Source organism: the organism of the source record quoted next, unplaced genomic scaffold (genome assembly GCF_019419815.1).
Source record: "Pyrus x bretschneideri cultivar Hongxiangsu unplaced genomic scaffold, Pyrus_bretschneideri_v1 Contig274, whole genome shotgun sequence".
Classification (NCBI taxonomy): Eukaryota; Viridiplantae; Streptophyta; class Magnoliopsida; order Rosales; family Rosaceae; genus Pyrus; species Pyrus x bretschneideri.
Window position 1 is genome coordinate 161,659 of NW_025999584.1, and position 22,437 is coordinate 184,095.

Here is a 22,437-nt window from a genome sequence, read left to right on the forward strand (position 1 = left end):
GTAACTCTATCATCATAATTTCAAGAGTTATAGCTTTATACATGACAACAAGATGCAACCCTTTTTCATAGCAACCCAATCGTTTGCTTTCAAACATAGTCCTCATATACATTCGTATTAGCATGCAAAAACACCCTTAACCAAAACTAACACTTAAAACAAACACAAAAAAAACAAACCTTCCATCCCACACCCCCAAACCTATCCTAAACATTGTCCTCGATGTTTAAAATTGTATGCAATGTAAGTAGGCAAAGAATATGGAATGGTAACAACAAAAACACAACATAAAGAAAGAACACAAACCACACTAGGTTGCCTCCTAGTAAGCGCTTTATTTAATGTCTAGGCAAGACATGGTCGCTTGCTCATGGTGTTGTAAATTCAAGAACATCGACGACTTGATACACTTGCTCTTCCTCCCCTTTATCCAAGTATGGTTTCAAACGCTGCCCATTGACTTTAAAAGAGGTGCCATTCTTAATGTTCTCTATCTCCACAGCTCTGTGGGAAAATGTTTGTAATACTTTGAATGGTCCCACCCACTTAGACTTCAATTTTCCTGGAAAAAGTCTCAAACGTGAGTCAAACAAAAGTACTTTCATACCTTGGTGAAACTCCTTCCTTAGGATGGCCTTGTCATGATAGAGCTTAGTCCGTTCCTTGTAGATTTTGGCATTCTCATATGCTTCATTTCTAAGCTCTTCCAACTCATTAAGTTGGAGCTTCCTTGCTATTCCAGCATCCTTGTAATCAAAGTTGAACTTCTTGATGGCCCAATATGCACGGTGTTCAAGCTCCATTGGCAAATGACAAGCTTTCCCAAACACAAGGCGATAAGGACTCATGCCAATGGGGGTCTTGTATGCTGTTCTATATGCCCATAGTGCATCATTCAACCTCAACGACCAATCCTTCCTTGTAGGGCTCACGGTCTTCATCAAGATGTTTTTGATCTCCCTATTGCTAATCTCCACTTGTCCTGAGGTTTGAGGATGGTACGGGGTTGCCACTTTGTGGTTGATATTGTACTTCTTCATCAAGGATTCAAAGGGTTTGTTGCAGAAATGGCTGCCACCATCACTAATAATAGCTCTTGGGGTTCCAAACCAACAAAAAATCACATCTTTAAGAAAATTCAACACAACCTTATGATCATTAGTTCTTGTAGCAATGGCTTCAACCCATTTGGATACGTAATCCACTACCACTAATATGTATAAACAGCCAAAGGAGGATGGAAATGGTCCCATGAAGTCAATTCCCCAAACATCAAAGAGCTCCACTACCAAAATGTTGTTCAATGGCATTTCATTTCTTCGACTAATGTTCCCCATCTTCTGGCACCTATCACACTTAGAGCAAAAATCAAACGCATCTTTGAATAAAGTAGGCCAAAAGAAACCAGATTATAAAACCTTTAGAGATGTCTTTTTGGCACCAAAATGTCCTCCACATGCCAATGTATGGCTAAATGTTAGAATGCTTTGTTGCTCACTCTCTGGGACACATCTCCTAATGATTTGATCAGGGCAGTATTTAAACAAATATGGTTCGTCCCAAACGTAGTGCTTCACCATGGCAAGGAACTTCTTTCTTTCCTAAAAAGAAAGGTCATTTCTCATTATACCACAGGCAAGATAATTCACAAAGTCCGCATACCATGGTTCTTTTTCTTGAACAACAAAGAGTTGTTCATCTGGAAATGATTCATTTAGGGGCAAAGGTTGTCCCACTCCATGGTTTTCATTAAGCCTGGACAAATGGTCAGCCACAACATTATCACTGCCCTTCTTATCTCGAATTTCCAAGTCAAACTCTTGTAGTAAGAGTATCCATCTAATCAAGCGTGGTTTAGCATCCTTCTTTGTCATCAAATACCTAATGGCTGCATGATCAGAAAACACAATAACTTTAGATCCCACAAGATATGACCTAAACTTTTCTAAGGCAAAAACAACAGCAAGCAACTCCTTTTCAGTTGTGGAATAGTTAAGTTGAGCATCATGCAGAGTCCGGCTTGCATAGTAGATCACATGTGGAAGCTTGTTCACCCTTTGCCCTAAAACTGCACCAACAACATAGTCAGAGGCATCACACATTAATTCAAAAGGTAACGACCAATCTGGTGCCATAATAATAGGGGCCGAGGTTAGTTCATTTTTCAAAGTATTAAATGCATCCATACAAGCCTTATCAAAATGAAATACAACATCTTTAGCTAACAGATTGCATAATGGACGAGTGATCATTGAAAAGTTCTTAATGAAACGACGATAAAAACCCGCATGGCCCAAAAAACTTCTTACTCCCTTCACAGTGGTGGGGGCTACCATATTGGTGATGACGTCAATTTTGGCTTTGTCTACCTCCATTCCTTTGCTAGAGATTACATGCCCCAACACAATTCCTTGTTTCACCATAAATTGGCACTTTTCCCAATTGAGAACCAAATTTGTTTCCTGACATCTTTGAAGTACTAACGATAGATGGTTAAGACATTCATCAAAAGAGGAACCAAACACTGAGAAGTCATCCATAAATACCTCAATGAACCTTTCTACCATGTCAGAAAAGATGGCCAACATGCATCTTTGGAATGTTGCTGGAGCATTGTAGAGTCCAAAAGGCATTCTCCTATATGCAAATGTGCCAAAGGGGCAAGTAAAGGTTGTTTTCTCTTGATCCTCCGGAGCGATTGCAATTTGATTGTAACCTGAGTATCCATCCAGAAAACAATAATGTGAGTAACCTGCCAATCTCTCAAGCATTTGATCTATGAAAGGCATAGGAAAGTAATCTTTTCTAGTGCTAGAATTCAACTTCCTGTAATCGGTGCAAACCCGCCAACTGGCCGTGGGCTTGGTGGTCACAAGCTCATTGTTTTCATTCCTCATCACAGTGATTCCCACCTTCTTAGGCACCACCTGAATAGCACTCACCCATTTGCTATCAGAAATGGGATATATGATCCCCACATCTAACAATTTCAACACCTCATTCCTAACAACTTCCTTCATGTGTGGATTGAGTCTTCTTTGTGGCTCACGGGTTGATTTTGCTCCTTCTTCCAAAATGATCCTATGCATGCACATGGTAGGGCTTATTCCCTTGATATCTGCAATAGACCAACCAAAAACAGATTTGAACTCTTTTAACACCCTAATTAGTTTATCTTCTTCATTTGGGGTGAGATCAGAAGCTATGATAATTGGAAGAGTTTCAAATTCAGCTAGATATGCATATTTTAGATGTGGTGGAAGTGGTTTAAGTTCAAGTTTTGGTGCTTTAACAGTAGAAGGAGTTAGATGTGACATTGATGATTCTAAAGGCTCAAAACAAGGTGAAACATTGAAAGGATACAATGCTAATGCTTCCAAAGCAGCTACTTCTTCCATGAGTGCATCTTCCTCATCAAACTCATCTTGAGATTAACTCAAAACAGTTTGCAATGGTTCATTCGATTGTGCCTGCAAGAACTTAGAGAATACAAGTGAATCAAGCACATCAATGGCATAACAATCAAGAGATGACGAAGGATGAGAAAGAGATTCAAACACTTTGAATTGAACTGTCTCTCCTAACACTGTCATAGTGAGGAGTCCATTTTGCACATCAATGATGGTCTTGGCCGTGGCCATGAAAGGTCTCCCAAGCAATATTGGCAACTCACGATCATGTATAGGAGCTTCTTCCATGTCCAACACTACAAAATCTGCAGGCAAGATTAGTTTATCAACTTGAACTAGAATATCTTCTACTATACCTCTTGGATATTTCACGGATCTTCTACTATTCCTTGAGTGACACCTGCATTCACATGATCATATTCATTAGTAACTTCATTGCCAACTTTATTATCAATAACCTTACCACTTCTAAGTGTAGTGATTGCTTTGGCTTGCTCTTGATTCCTTTGGAGTATCACGGGTTGGCTTGGAAACTTCCCAACCTCTCTTTGGTTCAAGGCATCTGCAATCTGCCCCAATTGTGTCTCCATTTTGGTTAGGGCTGCCGAATGTTGTTGGAGTGTGCTATTGGTGGAATGTTGGAATTGCAAGGTGTTTTGGGCTAACAATTTAACCGTGTCCTCAAGGGTAGTGGCAGGTTTTGGTTGGAAATTTTGGATTGGATTGTTGTTCTTCCATGAAAAGTTGGGATGATCTCTCCAACTCGGGTTATATGTATTGGAATACATATCATTCCTTGGTCTTTGGTTGTAAGAATTCATGAGGTTCACTTGTTCTTGAACATACTCGGGATAAGCCTCCCTAGATGGACATTGGTGAGTAGGATGGCTTGGTATGTTGCAAATGGCACACACTTCATTTGCTTTTGGCACCATGTTGAGCACAGATTCAAGCTTCCTTTCTAGGTTAGCTACCTGCAACAAGAGCTCATGATTAGAACTTGTTTCATAGACTCCAACTTTCTTACCCCTTAAATCTTTGTGTTGAGCATTAGACCCCAACATCTCATAAATGTTATATGACTCTTGAGCATTCTTTTTCTTCAATGCTCCACCTGCTGCATTATCAACAGTTGATTGACAATTTTGGGTTAATCCATCATAGAAAATTTGCATTTGTAAGTGAAAAGGTAACCCATGGTGTGGACATTGGATCAAGAGGCCTTTAAAACGCTCCCAACACTCATTGAAAGGTTCTCCATCATCTTGTTTGAAGTTGAATATTTGTCCCCTTAATGTGGCTGTCTTTTGAGTGGAAAAGAACTTCTCCAAGAACTTCTTAGCCACGGCATCCCATGTAGTGAGGGAACCTGGTGTTAGAGTCATCAACCAACTCTTGGCCCTATCTTTCAAGGTGTAAGGAAACACTCTCATCCTCAAATTTGCTTCACTTACTTCCTGCAAAAGTAAACCACTCACAACATTGTAAAACTCTTTAATATGAGCTAAAGGGTCTTCATTAGGTAAGCCATAAAATGAAGGAAACATATGGAAATGTGAAGATTTGAGATCATAGTTTCTAGCTTCTGTGGGCAGCAAGATGCATGAAGGTGAATTTGGTATGATTGGTTGAGCAAAGTCCTCCAAAGCTCGAAGCTCATCTTCGTTGCCCGCCATCTCTTCTTCTCTTTCCCAATTAAATTGCTCAGATTCTTTACTTGTTGAACTAGGTGAATTCCCTTCCTCTTCCTCACGGCTAAAGGATGAACTTGATGGCACAAAATTGTCCAAAGTGTGGCCCTTCAACCGTTCAATTCTTTGGCCTAACTCAACAAGTTTATTTGACATATACTACCTGAAATAAAATAACACAAGTGTGAATGAAAATCTACTAGCAACAACAATGAAATGAACAAAAATAAACTTAAAAACGTTTGAAAGGACTCAAAGGACTCAAAACATATTCACAAGACTCAAAACAAGCTAAAAACTCTCAAAACTGCCTAAAAACACAAACTGGGCAGTTTTGACACCAAACCTAATTTTGGACGAAAATTAGATTTGAGCTTGACTCAAAATGCTTCAAAACACAAGATAAGACAGATTCTAAGCCTAAAACTTAACAAAATATAGGGAGAATTTGTATTTGGACGAAATGCAATTAAATGGACAGATTATAACGAAAGCAGATTGTAAAGCAAATTGATGTAAACCAATGGATAATGGAATGGCTAAGGGATTCTTTTCCACACATGAAATGTATGCAACTTAAATCAACTTCCAGTTATCAATTTGACAAGTTATGAACCTTGACACTAATCAAAATAGCAAACAAGCAAACAAGCAATTACAAGGGACTGAAATCAGTCCCCGACAACGGCGCCATTTTTGTTGATGTATATTTCCTTCCTAATGCTAGAATATATTTAGTATAATGGCACAAGTAAGGGTGTCGAATCCACAGGGACTAATTGGACCTATGTAATTACTTGTTTTGCAAGAACTTCTATGAAATGAATCAAACTAATCAAATTGAGCAGATTTGTTGTTGTTACTTGAAAGCATAAATAAAAGAAGTAAACACAACCAAATGAATCAACAACTAATAAAATGAGATAGTACCAATGGAGATGAAACTAGGGATTCGGTTTCACCATTGCTAAACCAAGTTCATGTTTGTCAAGTTAGTTTATTCTCAGCCATCTACCTATTGCTTGAGTTTGTGTCACTTAGATATGATCAACCATATGATGTGTGGATTTGATCAAATGTCCCTAATCACGAACCTAGTTGTGATGTGCAACGTTGGTTCATAATCAAGAGTATGTAATGCACAAGAAACTTTCATAAAACCAAAGGGAATAACTCGGCAGGATGTTTGCAAAACATTCCCTTCATTCATTCACATATCCACCAAGATTATGCATGATGTGTGCTCTAATCTTGGCTAAACAACCTGTGGTTAATTCAAATGGTGATCAAACATTAAAATCAACTCACAAAGTCACAACTAAATCAGAAAATGAAACAAGAAATAGATGAACAAACTGAGCATTCTAACTTGATTACATGGCAAACTTTGCAAGGCTACATCGAATCCCTAGAGAAAGATTAGTTACAATTCATGTTTACAGAATGTTTAACATAAAGGTACACAACATGAATGAACATAGAATGAAGTAGAAGGAACCCTTGAAGCAAAACTGATGTTGAATTCCTTGAAGAGTGCCTTCGGTGTTGGTGCTCCAAGTGTGGTACGGATGAAGGTAGATTGGTTATGATTGAATGGTTTCTGCCAATGGGACAGAAATGGAGTGAAAGGGAGTGGTTATACGTGTGTGGAAGAGAATGGATAGTTTCTGTGAGAGAGGAAAAGTGTCGAATGCAATGGGATGGAGAGGGATTATGAGAGTGAATGATGGACAGAAAATGGAGCCAATAGAGTGTGTAATGGAAAAATTGAATCCGAGAAAGAGATGAGTGAGTGTTACTTGGTCAGTTTCTGAATGTAGTCAATGATGGAAAACCATCAGAATCCATGTGAAAAACTGACATGGTCCATGTGAAAGTGATGCTGCAAAGGGGATTAATGTGCACGGTATGGGCAGTAGGGAGTTGGAATCGCATGAAATGGTTGTTTTAGTGGATTTCTGGCATGATACCTGCAAAGCATGGACATGATCTGCAAGTATGTGGTTTATTTAATCCAAAACACATGTGGGATGTCTGCAAGCATGAAGTGGATAACCTGAAATTGGTTATAATACTCTGGGAATGGGCAGAAAAGTGCACGGGATGGACATTAAAGAGATGGAAATGCAAAGGTGATGTGTTTCGGTGGTGGAAGTGCATAAGGGAGCTGGACAAAGTCTGCAAGTATGTGGTTTGTTTAATCACAATGCATGTGTATTTCTGCAAAGAGAAGTGAATAAGGGAAATGGAATGCACGGGTCAGGTTGTGGACATGCATGTGAATGCATGTTTTGATGTTTTAGAAGTGCATAATCTGACTTGGAACCACATGGGATTTGCACAGCCAGGTTGTGATCATGCTGAAAATGTGGCTGAGTAGATTAAGTAATGGAAGTGGATGGTTTTGGCACACAAGGGGAATGGACAAGTAGTGGAATGCACGGCCAAGGTTGTGAACATGCATGTGAATGCATGTTTTGGTGTTGGAACCACATAATTGACTTCAATGTTTTTGCCTTGTTTAAAATCACCCAATATGGCCGAATTGCACTCTTAACACTTCACATCTTTTCTGGAATGTTTTTACTTCATTTGCTTTCCCTTTGATCCAAATTACACACTTGGCTGCACACTAACACCAAATAATGTAAAATGCAACTAGTTCAATCCAAAAACATCACAAAGACACCAAATAAGGAATATATAAATGCATGCAAAAAGAGACTTATCACATTTTTATCCCTAATTTCCTACCTACCGATATTAAACTGTCCCAAATTTTGCAGAAAATTCAAAGTTTCAAATTTTGAGAGAAATTTTCAAAATTCTTTTGAGAATTTGAGGGTGCCAAGCTATGTTCATTTTGGTGTTTTAGGCTAAGGGAGCAGCCTCTTTCTGAAAATTGGGGGTTGGTTTATGGAAGGAATTGAATGAGTGTCGATGTTGTGGGCTCGCAGTGGGGGTTAAACTATAGGGAGTTACAGCTGAGGGATAAAGGAAGGGGTCACAGAGGGGGGGATGGGAGAAGGGGGTGCTTGGGTGCAGGGGATGGAAGGGTGTCGGGTGGGGAAGACGAAGGGGGTTCTAGGTTTTTTTTTTTTTTTTTTTTTTAACTTTTTAATTTCCACGTGGACCCTTTAATGACATGTGGTGCCCAATCATTATCCATGTGGGCGCCACATCATCAGTTAACGGGAGACTTAACAGCCAGACTAACGGATGTATGAGATTGTCCCAAAATTAACACTTTAGGTATGACTCTGAGACGAAAAAAACTTCATGTACTAAATGTTGAAGACCACGAAATTTGAGGGTAGTAAACTGGAATTTACCCAAAAATAAGGGATAAAAAAAGAGATGAAAGGAGAGAATCCTAATCCATTTAGACCATCTCCAATGGTGGGCTAAAACCTAAAATTTCCCTTCCCCTCCCCCCCCCCCCCCACCAAAAAAAAAAATCCACTCAAACCCATGACCTAAATTTAACCTAAAACCTAAAACCTAAATGAAGGGCAAATACCGGCCCAATTTTAGGCCATAAGACCATCTTCAATAGTGACCTAAAACCTAAAAATATTTAGCGCAGAAACAGCTTTTCTGCTCCAACCCTTCTGGCCTAAAATTTTAGCCCAAGATTATCAAAGAATGAATTAGGCTAGTTTTTTTTTAAGTTAACTTTAAAAAAAAAAAATTATGTAGACTATCCTAAATTAATTATATGAACATTTTAACCTAAAAATATTTAAATTCCCATAAATTTTGAAAAATCACTAAATCAATACATGAAAATCATGATAAACCACATAAACTTAATACAAACGACATTTAATAAACCACATAAACTTAATACAAATGACAATTAATAAACCACATAAACTTAAAAAAAAACAAAAGACAATTAATAAACCACATAAACTTAATACAATCGAAAACTCATAAACTTAAAAATAATATCCACCATCTTGACCTGGTGATGGACTTGGTTGATAGTCTTGAGATGAATCATCATCTTGAAATATACTCCTTGTGGCATTCCTTTGTAAAATGTCCTTTTGCTTACCACATAAGTATTTCTTCCTCTCTGGAGTGTATTTGTCGAGGTCCTCCATCATCAAATTAATTTCGAACCTTTCTTGCTCCCTATCCCCTTGTTCCTTCATGGCTAAACGCATTTGGGCCGATTCTTCTTGCCGAGAGATACGGTTTTCATTCATTCTTACCATTTCGCTAGCAAATTGTGCGCGTATCGGATCTTGGGACTTCCCTTTTCTCTTTGCTTCCTTTTGTTTATCTCTATCCGGGGACCTTGCAAAAGAAGAAGTTGGGATCATTTGTTCGACACCTTCATTGACATCATTTGGGGGTGGGGCTTCACTATGAAATAATCTTCCACATTGTTGGTTCGCATCGGTTCCCCACTCGGACAATCTTGAGGATGTTCCAAGCATGATGCAACTTAAAAGCTTGATTTTTTGTTGTAGTTCTTGTCTTGTAAATTGCCATTGCTTTGTCACCCTATTCAACAAATACATAAAAACAATTAGTTGCAAAATACTATTATGTACATGACAACTAAAATATCAACAAAGAAACTCACAGTTTCTGAGGCGCCCCTTCCACTAGGCATGTCAACTGTGGCTCTCTCCAAGCTTCCCTTCCACAAAGTGCACGCTTTGTTGATAATCTTCCACCGATCATAAACACCACCAACTTCCCTTCGACCGGCGTTGGAGTTTTCATGGAACTTATCAAACGATTTTACCCCACAAAACCTTTCTATTTTGGTTTGTGCCAACGACACCATCTTCGCTAACAGAAATCCATGCTAAACATAAAGCAATATCTTCATCAAAGGTCCAATTACGACCTCTAACATGCTCTTTTGCCATCTTGAAAAATTTAGAAATGAGAAGAAAGGGTAGAAAGAAAAATTGGAAGAATTGTAGGAGAAAAGTGAGTTTTGTGTGGATGTTTGAACAAATACATAGGTATTTATAGAGTTTTTGGTTGAATTTTAAGTTAAAATTTTTTTTTAAATTATTTTAGCCGTTGGATTTAAATTTGGACCGTTAAATCTTTTTTTTTTTACCCTTAGATTTGATTATATTCGATATAAGCCGTTGGATTCAATAAATATATAAATATCAAACTATAAAAAAAAAAAAAATTTGAACCTGGACCGTTGGATTAACCAACGGCCCATTTAAATGGAGTCGTTGGATGAAGAAAAGTAGCCCAACGGCTACTTGATGGTCTGACACAGGGGGAACAACCCCATGTGGGTTGGTACAAAAATCTGAAAAAGCCTAGCGCGTGCAACGCGTAGGCGAGTATGGATTGGGCAGTGGCATAACGTAGGCTACTATTGGCCTACCATGCACCAAGATGCTAAGGAGTTAATACAAAAGTGTGACCGTTTTAACTCTACAAGCCAATATCAGCACTGCCTGCCAGCGAGCTACACTCGCATACGAGTCCTTAGCCATTCATGAAGTGGATAATTGACTTAGTAGGACTTATGCCGCCTGCTACTGGGGTAGAGGCATGATGATTGTGACAATCAACTACTTCACCAAATGGGTAGAAACAGAGCCCAAGACGACCACGACTCAGACGGACATTGAGCACTTCATATGGAGGAACATCATTTGTTGATTTGGCATCCTTCAATCCATTGTCACCGACAACGGCCTGCACTTCGTGGGCAAAGATGTGGCGAAGTTCTTCCAAAAGTATGGCATCAAGTAGCACATGTCCACACCGAGATGTCCTTAAGACAATAGGCGGGCTGAAGCATCCAACAAGATGATCCTCGACTTCCTCAAGAAATCCCTCACCAACAAGAAGGGAAAATGGCCAGACGAACTCCCCGGATGTCTATAGGCACATCGCACCACCAAAATACAAGCAACCAGTGAAACTCCTTTCTCTTAGGCATTTGGCTCAGAAGCAATCATTCATCCCAATGTCATCAAGCCAAGTATCATCGCTCTACTACCAAGCATTGAGCAGAACAGTAAGAAGATGGCCACAAGCTAAGATCTAGCAGAGGAGAAGCGCAAGCAGACCATCACCCACATCGCAGCCTACCAGCAACAGCTCCTCTCCAGCTACAACAAAAGGGCCAAGATCCAACAGTTCCAGCCCGAAAATCTAGTCCTAAGAAAAGCCTTCTTCACTGCCAACAGAGAAGGCTCTAAAAAGATGGATCCCATCTAGGAAGGTCCGTACAAGATCAGCAGAGTAGGCTGCAAAAGTAATTACACCCTTACCACCATGAAACCACAAAAAGATCGAAAAGTAGTGGAGTGCTTACAATCTGAGGAAGTACCATATGTGACCTCCCACTATATCAAATCCCGAAGACTCAAGCAGCTCGATGAGCACCATTTCACAAGCCGAGGACTATCTAGTTGTTATGTAGTTCATACCTTACAATTAAGTTTTTATTTGTTTCACTCGTTTTTCAATGAGGAATTCATAAGTAATCACAACTTGGCTCGGCTGCATGTTTACAACAACTGATCACTCCTGCATTTCAAAAGAAGACCGCACCATTCTTGGGAACTCATCGCAGGAATTGCGCCTCCCAAGGACCAACCATGCTCTCCAGTGCGAGAGGGTAAACCAATTACTCGACACCCATATGGGTCAGCCCTCCAAGACGAGAGGATAAACTTTACACTCCGAATATCCAGACATGGATGAGCTTGGTTGCCTTAGTATAACTAGATGCACGATGGCTTGCGCATGGATTCCTAGAAATAGCCACAATGGATTTTTTCAAGGCTTAGTTAACTGATGGATTTTGGGTTTTTTGGCCTAATTCGTAGGGAACCAAGCCCTAGAGACAGAAGGGGCACATTACGCAGTACATCCGATGAACAGCTGCCCTGGGTTCCTATTACCGAGTGAACTAATATAGCCTATGGTTTCCAAAAGATTGCCTACGACTTGCTCTTCGAGCAGTAAAGCCACGCTAGACTTATACAATCACACATTATTGTGAAAGGTTAAACAAGCTCGCGTGCATATACGAAGCTTTATCCACTATCGACATGCTACGTAGTCGATAAGCTTCACCTCTACCAAGTGCAGAACAAGTTACACCAAGTCCTAAAGTGTTGTGATACTTGATACGCAACCTACGGAATTGGAGAAAGCCAAAGTTAACAGCCTAATGGTTACGCGAACTTGTCTGCTTCTGTAAGTAAGGCATCCGGCTGCCAACCCTATGGCTAACAACTTTGCAAAGTTGTACATCAACACCTACGGCTGCATAGGTTATGTAGGCTTGTCTGCTTATAGAAAAGTAGCACGCCTGCCATTGGTCTATAAAGTCTAAAGGTTAGGGCATGAACAAAAGAAGCGAAGATGAAGAAAAATGAAGGAAGTATGTTTATAAACAACTAGTAAAGGCCAAATGAGTTCAAGAAAAACAAGAGCTACAAGGAAAAACAAAGAAAATCCTAAAGGCTACCTAGAAGACTATACTTCAGCAGCTTGGACATCCCACGACTACTCAGTCGCCACACCTTCAACAGCCTCGACGCTCTTAGTAGCTGTATCATCCAGCGCTTCACCCCAAGCTGCCCTAACCTGGGCACCAACTTCTTTAACTACTTCACCAATGGAAGCCTTAAAAGTAAAAGCAAGCAAGTCTTCTGGAGAAATATAGAAGGTCTCGAAACCTCGAGGCCATCATTCTCACCCTTCAGTTACTCATTCTCCTCGAGCAAACAAACACAGACGCGCTGCAGCTTATCCACTTCCTTTTTCAAACTTTTGTTGATCTTTAGTACACCTTTAAATTCTAACACTTGGGGTTCAAGCCTATCGACGATTCTCTTGAAGTGGATCACTTGATTATAAGTAGCAATCAACTCTTTATCCTTTGCATAAGCAGCGAAACGAAGCTCAGAAACTGCAAACTCAAGATCTTGAATCTAAGGTATGTAACATCCAATCTTCTTCTCAGTACTTTCATACTTAACTTGGATCGCGTCAAGCTCAGTCTTCAAGTCAACGATCTCTTGGCAAGCGGTCTCAAGCTACAGAGAAGTAAGGGCAAAAATATTAGACCCCTTCAAAGCAACAAGCTCAGAATCCAACCTCTTGATCTCCTCGGCCGAGGACTAGTCTATCTATTCTAGACAACCAGGTGATACTATTCAATTAAACCTCAAGCCGGCATAAATTAATACCAATCCTCCAATCCCAACCTCATCATTTTGATCACTCAGACGGAATTCTCTTTTATTATGCATTTACTCAATGCCGTGTCCTTTCCTCCAGTAATTTTTGAGTACATTATATTATAACGCTAACTCGAGCGATCAAACATCACGAAGCTATGCCTCACTTTCTGCAATTGAACACTTTCCAAATGTGATTTTTATATGTGTGTGTGTGTGTTCTTGCTTACCAAAATGCACAATTCACTACGACATACAGCAACAACAGTCTTCAACTATCTCATAATTACGCAGACACCGCAAGAAATCACAGATCTTTGCAAATTTGTGCCAGTTTCATCCGAGATAGGCAAAATCCACACACAGACACAGAAACACACATATCACCAATAAAGAATTAATTCGTACCTTATCAGCATTTTCTTTCGCTTTCTCAGCCTTCTGCTTCTTCAATCTCTCCATCTCCTTTTGTAGACATCGAAATTTCGGTGAAATGAATGTTAACCAATAATTAAAATTTCAACGCTTACGTGTCACATAAATTTTACATGTAGCGTGTGACTCAACGAAAAATCGAAATAAATTGGAAAGGTCATCAAATAGGACACGTGTCAATATCTGGCAGAAATGATTTATTTCATCTGATTATTTAAATCCAAAAAATCAAGTTTTGGAATTCTATAAATAGGAGGCCAAGGCATTCATTTTGGAAGAGGGGAAAAAAGAGGGAAGGAGGAAGGAAGAAGAAAGAAAGAAAGAAGAGAATTTACATCACACCAAAACCTTGAAGCCTCGAAACTCTAAAGCTCTCAAGCAAATCCCGAAGGATCAAGAAAACACTCTTCGTTCTTCGTCAAATCCTCCTTCAAAGGTCAAGCCCCAACGGCCCTTGAAGAACTTCCGCCGACTCAAGATCAAGCCCCGACGGCCCCTTGAAGAAAGTGTTCATCATCCGTTCGTCCTAAGATCAAGCCCCAACGGCCCTTTGGATCAACAACCTCAACAAATCCACACATACACTCAGTCTTCAAGATTAGGCCCAAAAGCCCTTGAAGATCCGCTCATCCATCAACCCTCAAGATCAAGCCCCGACGGCCTCTTGAAGAAATCCATACACTCAGTCTTCAAGATTAGGCCCAAAAGCCCTTGAAGATCCGTTCATCCATCAACCCTCAAGATCAAGCCCCGACGGCCCCTTGAAGAAATCCATACACCCAGCCTTCAAGATCAAGCCCAAAAGCCCTTGAAGATCCGTTCATCAACTGTTCATCCCTAGATCAAGCCCCGACGGCCCTTTGGATCAACAGCTCATCCACAAACCTACACCCTACGAAGATAGAATCAGAGGATCAAATTACAAAGAGATTGTAACCCCAAAATCATTAAACACAAAAAGATATTTTGTACACGGTATTCTTGTTTCTTGTTTCAGGAACTTTTCGTGTTTACACCTTTCTCTTCACAAATTAAAAAAAAAAAAAAAAAAAACAACAGAACAAGTTGATTCGATTACAGAAATTCAATAAATTCAAAATATCATTTTTGATTGGACAAAACATAATAATAACATAAACACAGATTCAAACCTGATTGAAAAATTAGTATTTATAAAACAAAGTTAAAAAAAAATATTAAAAAAGAGGAGAGAGAACTTGGGGTTGCGTATCTGGATGTAGACATTCTCGACGATGCGTTCCTCCTTGCTGAGGATTTTGCCTTTGCCTCTGCTCAAGTAGCGAGTGGATCCCCGAGACGACTCCATGAAGCGAGTGATCCATGCTTGAGTTAGCACCGCCAGGCTCTGACCGGATCTCATTGCCGCCATCGGTTTTTGCTTTCTAGTTTGTTTGTTTGTTTGTTTCTACTGCTAATAGTAAATTAGTATGATACGACTTAATTCTCAATTCTCTTAATCAACCTGCAAGTAGCACAAGAAAGCTATGGAAGAAGAGGAAAGGATAGATGAAGGAGCAGAGCTCCAAATATTTTTGTATTTCATTTCTTTGTTATAAATTCTGATCTGATTACAATTGAGGGAGCTCAGCTATTTTTATAGACTTTACACCTTTAGTGCCAGCTGGCATTTCTAACAGACTTCACTAAATATCAAGAATAAGCCTAACAAATCCCATATTAAACTCCTAATAGTGATTAAGCCAATCACTAAATCCTAAGTTCATAAAATTGCCTACCCCTTAAGAACAACCTTGTCCTCAAGGTTAAATTGAAGAACTGGTTGTACTTCTCAATCGCTTGCTTATCCCCAATGAAAAGTGCAACTGTTCTAATGGTACCAACTGTTAGTTCTACTATATTGAGTTTGTCACTGAATCCTGTGAACTAAAGAATACAGTTGAGCTTGTGTTGCGTATTGTTAACCTTTGTGAATTCCCTAGTAGCACGTTTGAGATCATCTTGGACCTCATCTTCCAAATCAAACTGGCTCATGCCCTTCCTGTCCTTGAGATGGTAGCAATCAATAAGGTCATAGGGTGGTGCAATCAATATATGGCCCTTAGCTTTACTTTCTTTTGTTTCCCAGAGCTGCTTATCTGCTTGCATTTTCACAATGCTATATCTAAATGACTCTAGCAATATCTTCCTCACTTCACCTTGTGGCATAGTAATTTGATGCACAACACAATTCTATCTTGAGAATCATTATCAATCAGATGTGGCAGTACTAAAGATTGACTCAGTTGCAGCATATAGACCATGATCAATGATGCATGTGTGGTTGCTTTGTTTGCTGCAACCTTTGAAGGCTGAATCTCTTCCAATTTCACAACAAGCTTCGTTAATGTGCAAACCGCAATTGTCTCAAGGGAAAAATCACTATTAGATGATGTAGTCTTTTTAATTATACAACTTAATTTTGTCGGTGATGAAAAACAGCTGCTCATGGAAGAAATGAATTTTGTGTCTTCGAGATGCTGAGGCATTGATCCATATACACAATAGGAAAATTCTACCACATGTAAAGCTTGATGCAACTGACCATCCTCCTTATAAGCCTGTCCAAATGCCAAATATAACTCTTCAAGCAAAAGAATAACTCTCCACGACTTGTGGTCCAATGGTGATGTTGGAGGCCATTCTTTAATGTTACAAACTTCGCTACAGTCCACCTCACCCCACCCACAAACAAAAAGATTAACAGATGAATATGCCCTATTATAGGTTTCACTGTCCTGGTCTATTAACTTGAATTCAATAGTTTGCAGTTGGCGCATCCATCTGAGAGATTTAAAAGAGTTGAGCAGACCCAAAATTTCAACCATGTCCTTCACCTTTTTTCGTGAATTATAAGAAATTGCTAAGTGGGTGCACAAATTTACCTTACAATTCTTCAGCAGCTCAAAAATTGAATCAAATTCCTTCATCACAGAATCCTTCACAATTGGGATAGAAAGCTGCTCATACTTGCGAGCTAGTAGCATGGCTGTCACACCAACCAACTGAAGCTTCTTTCCAATCACCATTTGGTGCTCTAAGAACATGTTTATAACATTTACATCAATGAATTGTGTCTCGTCTGTAAGCTCAAACTTGTAATGGACCTTAATAAGCCAGTCAATGAGAATTACCCTCATTTTCTTGTTGATGTCAGGTTGGTAAGCCATGTAACTTGGGAAGATAGAGCTTGACTTCACTTGAGCTTTTAAAATGGACATTTGAGTTTTTTGATATGGGAAATACCATTGAGACCCTGCCTTACCCATAACAGCCTCCAATGTAGCCTTAGAAAATGTCGATGAAAGCCACTGTTGCTTGAAGCCCTTCTTATTGGGTTCTACCATAAACCAATACTCTAAAGTTGAAAAAATTGAAGAAGTGGCGTTGCCTTGCCCCAGAGCAACTTTGATATCCTTGTCCCACAAGAACTCAATTTCCAGTTTGTAGTTTGTAATGGTTGATGTGTTCCAAAAAGGCTTGACCATCTGCCATAAAATGGTAATGTGCAGCTCAGAACTTCCATGAGTAGTCAAGTGCAAGGTCTTAGGCAACATGATATTGAAGAGAGCTCTCATATTGTGCAGTGCCTCTTGGCATGCATTGCACCATTCTACTGTATCAGTGTCTTTAGTTAGAGACCACGCAAACTTTTCCATTGGATGCTTCTCATACAAAGGTCTCTTAGACATTTCCCCAAACAGTTCCAATGCATAAAAATCTTTCTTCATAGATTTTCCCACAATATACCAATTAACCCATCCACATTTATCAATCAAAAAGTCTTCACACATGATCGCAATAACACCAGTATACTATGCCAGAATAAACTGCAAAATCTAATACCATTTGTCCTTCCGAGTTGTAAAATTAGAAAGCAAGGATGTCAATACCTCATGTCGACTCTTCGTGGTGTTCGTATACGTTGAAGGCAACATATAGAGGCATAGAATTTGCAATTTGAAGCTCTTGTGATCTTCACACCCCTCAATGTGGGTGGTAACATTGGCGTCCTGGTTTGCCAGTTGAGATAAGTCCGCAGTTTTAACAACAATTGCTGAAAGTGGGAACGGCACTGTAGTCACCATTGCAATAGGCATGGGTTTCTCAAAATGTTGCAGTGGAATTATGGCTGCCACATACTCTTTCAATTGGGACTTGACCAGAGAACTTGCAAGTGCTTTCAACATCGGTGACGATAAGAGCAATGGTGGAATGGAATGGTCGTGGTTGTCGACGGAATTCACAGTGGGTTGCCGTCTTCATTTTGAAGTTGTTGGTGACCTACCTCAATCAATGCAGCTTCCGTGGAACACATCGAGGCTGGATCAGAATCTCCCTCGATGTCGAGAGCCAAGTCACAGCGTGATTGAGCAAGGTCACTGCGGTGTTCTGCGAGTACAGGATTCACAACCTTGTGAATGGCGATGAGTACAAAATCCATAGCTTCGTGGATTACATCACGGATCGCAGCACGCGTCGAAGCTTTAAATGAGTCGATTGCAGCGGAGAGGTGTGCATCCATGGCAGGAAGACGGGTCATGTGGGCGTGCAAATGAGGGAAACCAAGATTTGAGAATGATGATACCATTGATACGACCCAATTCTCAATTCCCTTAATCAACCTGCAAGTAGCACAAGAAAGCTATGGAAGAAGAGGGAATGAGAGATGAAGGAGCAGAGCTCCAAATATTTTTGTATTTAATTTCTTTGTTGTAAATTCTGATCTGATTACAATTGAGGGAGCTCAGCTCCTTTTATAGACTTTGGACCTTTAGTGCCAGCAGGCATTTCTAACAGACTTCACTAAATATTAGGAATAAACCTAACAAATCCAATATTAAACTCCTAATAGTGATTAAGCCAATCATTAAATCCTAAGTTCATAACATAGTAACAGAGCAACTTATACTTACGTAAGGTGCAGCTATATTTGCAATTTGGGTGAATTGAATAATCTTTTATTAACAAATTCTTATGGGCTGAGAACACCAGCCCAGCGACTGTTACCGTGATAGGAGCATATTCATGCGACTTAAATGGCTTGTTCTCGTGCATTTACGTTATGTTTCTTTAGTTATTTTAGTCCTTTATGCTTCTTTTGTGTGTTTTCAGGTTCTAAGGGCAAAGTATGCAAAAGGATGCCTTTTGGAGCCTTTTGGAGCAAATTAGAGATTGGAATGGATATCATATGCTTGGAGCCAAGAGGATGGACGAAATTGAAGACTTGAAGTAGGAAAGTTAAATCCTAAAAGACCTCATGTCTGGTTATCATTGAAGACTCCTACGCATTTTAGAACACAAAAACAACATTCCTTGCAACCTTAGGAAAATGTCGTGTGTTTCCTTGTGTCTCCCTTCCTTGCCATGCAAGGAAGGGCTTTGTTTCCTGTTTTAAACCATTTAAACACAATCATAACCATAACCGTACACTTCACTTATCACAACAACAATCATTGCCGTGACTTCCCCCTTTACATTCCAGCCAAGCCACATGCTTTCACAACCTAATTCACATGCTCATGCATCCACCTTTCTCCCAAAAACCGTGCATATGCATATCAACACATTTCAGCCATTCCACATGCACTCATTGTCATTCCACTTCAACCCACATGCATTTCCAACCCACATGTCCCTTTAATTAATTTAACCTAGCTGTCATTGCACATGCATTCCTTTAATTCATCATTGCACCACAAATCATCAACACATGCACCCTTTAATTCATTTTCAGCAGAAAATCCACTTCCTTTGCCGTGCATATCAATACATTTCATTCATTCCACATGCTATTCAACCTAGCTGTCATTCCACTTCATTGCACATGCATTCCCTTCATAAATAATTCACATGCATTCATCATCATTCACCCTAGCTTTAATTCACATGCAAACACATTGCATTACCATTCACCACAGAAAAACACCATCATTGCCGTGCCTAATTCCATGCATTCCATCCATATTTCAGCCATTCACCAAAACAATCATTCTTAGCCGTGCATTATCCCTTTCATTTCTGTCAAAGCACATGCACTCCCACCCTTTAAGCACATGCATAAATCAGCCACATGCATCTCCCATCACCATTCCAGCTTTCCACCAAGTTCCTAGCTGTCATGTTCCCTCTTCTTCACCTATAAATAAGGATCCATTGCAGCCACAATTCATTCATTCTCATTCATACACATTTCAGTCACAACACCAACCATTTCCTTATTGCCGTGCTCTCCCTTACAATCCAAACACCATCCTTCCATTTTCACCACTCCCCAAACCATTCACACCATCAAACTATCCTTAGACCTTGTGCTACAACGAAGAGGAAGAGAAGAGTGCCTAAACGTTCATACAATTCAAGCTTGAGTTGTTGGAATGTTTGGGTGTTTCTTTAATTTCAATGTTTAAATTCAATTCTCTTTGTTTTGTACGTATGAGGAATGGAAGAGAAGAGTGCCTAAATGTTCATACAATTCAAGTTTGAGTTGTTGGAATGTTTAGGTGTTTCTTTGATTTCAAAGTTATGAGGAACTAAAACCCCCTTTAGCTAGGGGGGATTCGAAATATATGTTTATGCTTGCATTTTGATTTGATTACTTCTAATTGCGTTTCATAAGTTGTGGATCCAATTTGTTTAACTGTTTGATTGATAACTTATTTATGTATGTTTATTGAGAGTGCACGCTTAATTTTCATGCATGAATATGACGCTAGAATATAAGTAAGTTTCACCTAATAGTTACGAACTTATATTCACAAGTAGTGGAGGTTGCTTATAAACAATCGCGTTAAACGAATTCTTGATATAAGTTTCATGCGTATTCCATAGTAACGAATGCCTCGTCAACACTTATAATTTTCATAGAGCATAATGATTCTTGCTTGTATCTCTATTATGCAATCATGTAGGGGACTTGTGGGGAATGTTTTGGGTTGTCGTATGCAATCATCCAATTCAATAACGTTAGGAAGATTTGAAAGTTAATTTAAGCGGATCTAATTAACTTGGAGCATTGAGAATTCATGGTTTGTTGAAATGCAATTGGAAATCGTTTTATTATGCAAGTATAACATGTATGGAGATGAACCCCTTAGCTAGCCTTCATTCCATTCAATTCTATCACACATTCACATTTACATTTTGCTTTAATTTACAATCTGTACATTTAGTTTAATTTCGTAAAAATCTAAATCCCCCTTTACTTTATTGTCCAATTTAGTTAGAAAGTATCTTAGTTTGTGTTTATAAGAGTTTTGATTAAATTTATTTCCCAATTTCGTCCAAATTCACCAAAGTGCTCAAAACTGCCCAGAAAGTGTTTTTAAGGCAGTTTTGAGTGTTTTGGGTGATGTTTGAGTCTTTTGGTTTGTTTTAGTGTTTTAAGCGTTTAGCTTCGCATTCTTTGAGTTTAGTTTAGTGTTTTATATTGTGTTTTTACGTTTTTGAGTCAAATCCAAGTGATTAACAATCCCTCCTAATCCCCGGTTAAGAACGATCCCTACTTATACTTATACTACAATTGACAAAAAGAGGGTTTAATTTGTGCGCGTATAAATCTCGCATCATACCGGAATCTTGAAAAATTTCTTCTCATTGACGCATGACTTAAAATAGAGGAGAAATCATACGGTTTCCATTTAAGTCTTAGGAACAAGAGTGGTATAAGCTGGAAGTTGCAATAATGAAATTTTCACATAATTAGGACAAAGAAAGAAGTCTCACTTTGTAATGAAATTTCCTTCGATACGTGACTCTATAAGTCCCATAAATTCATAATGGTTTGAGCCAGTTAAATGACATTTCAACGTCTGACTAATGTTGTAAGAGGCTTGGGGAGACAGCCAAATATCATCATAGTCTGAGATAAGTTAAACAAATACAACCATTGCACACAAAGCCACTCCTACTATCTGCACAAATATAGACATAATACTACGTATTAGGTTAGATCCTTTATTTTATACAACACAACTAGGGCATTCGTTGATATGATTCCCAGTAGCAAATAAGCAAACCAAAACCACAGCAACAAATCAATAAGAATGCTATGCGTTGCAAGAAGGGATCTACAAGAATGACAGACTGAACGGATCTACAAGAATGGATCCTACTTCCCTTTTTCACACGTTTACATATAAAACCTTCATTCATAAATATGGAAATTAAGATCAATGAAAGGCAGCACAGACATGATATGAGCAAAAAATGACGCACTTACAGACAGACTGAATGGATTTCCAAGTTATCCATCACTGTCTAAAAGAGGATGTCATGAAGAACACCAATAATCTAAGCAAAGTGATTCACACAAAAGTTATGTACATTATCATTATTCATGATTACTTCCAAAGGAAACGTTTTTCAATATCAGTCCTCACTCCTCTGCAAAACAGATACGAGACAGTATATAGGGTGAAACGTAACCCGATTGTGGTACCGGTTTACCTTCTTAAGGATACAGTGTGGTTGTGGAAGTCAAACCGAATGTAGAATTACGACTCCTTAAATACCAATTTTAATAAAGGATTTGAAGATTGAGCGTCGTGGTAGAAAACCTTTTCCGGTCACTGTTGGACAATGACATTGAGACAGGAAAATTTGATCAATCGGTCGCAAAAAAAAGTTGACCGGTTGAAAAACGTGGTAGGATTGAGTACAATCATGTAGTTATTTTGAATTTTAGTA

At 39.2% G+C, this 22,437-nt stretch overlaps 1 pseudogene; it reads left to right on the plus strand.

The window, feature by feature from the left end:
• The first annotated feature begins 4,601 nt into the window (after positions 1 to 4,601).
• Positions 4,602 to 4,712, plus strand: LOC125479096 (annotated as a pseudogene).
• The last annotated feature ends 17,725 nt before the right edge of the window (positions 4,713 to 22,437 follow it).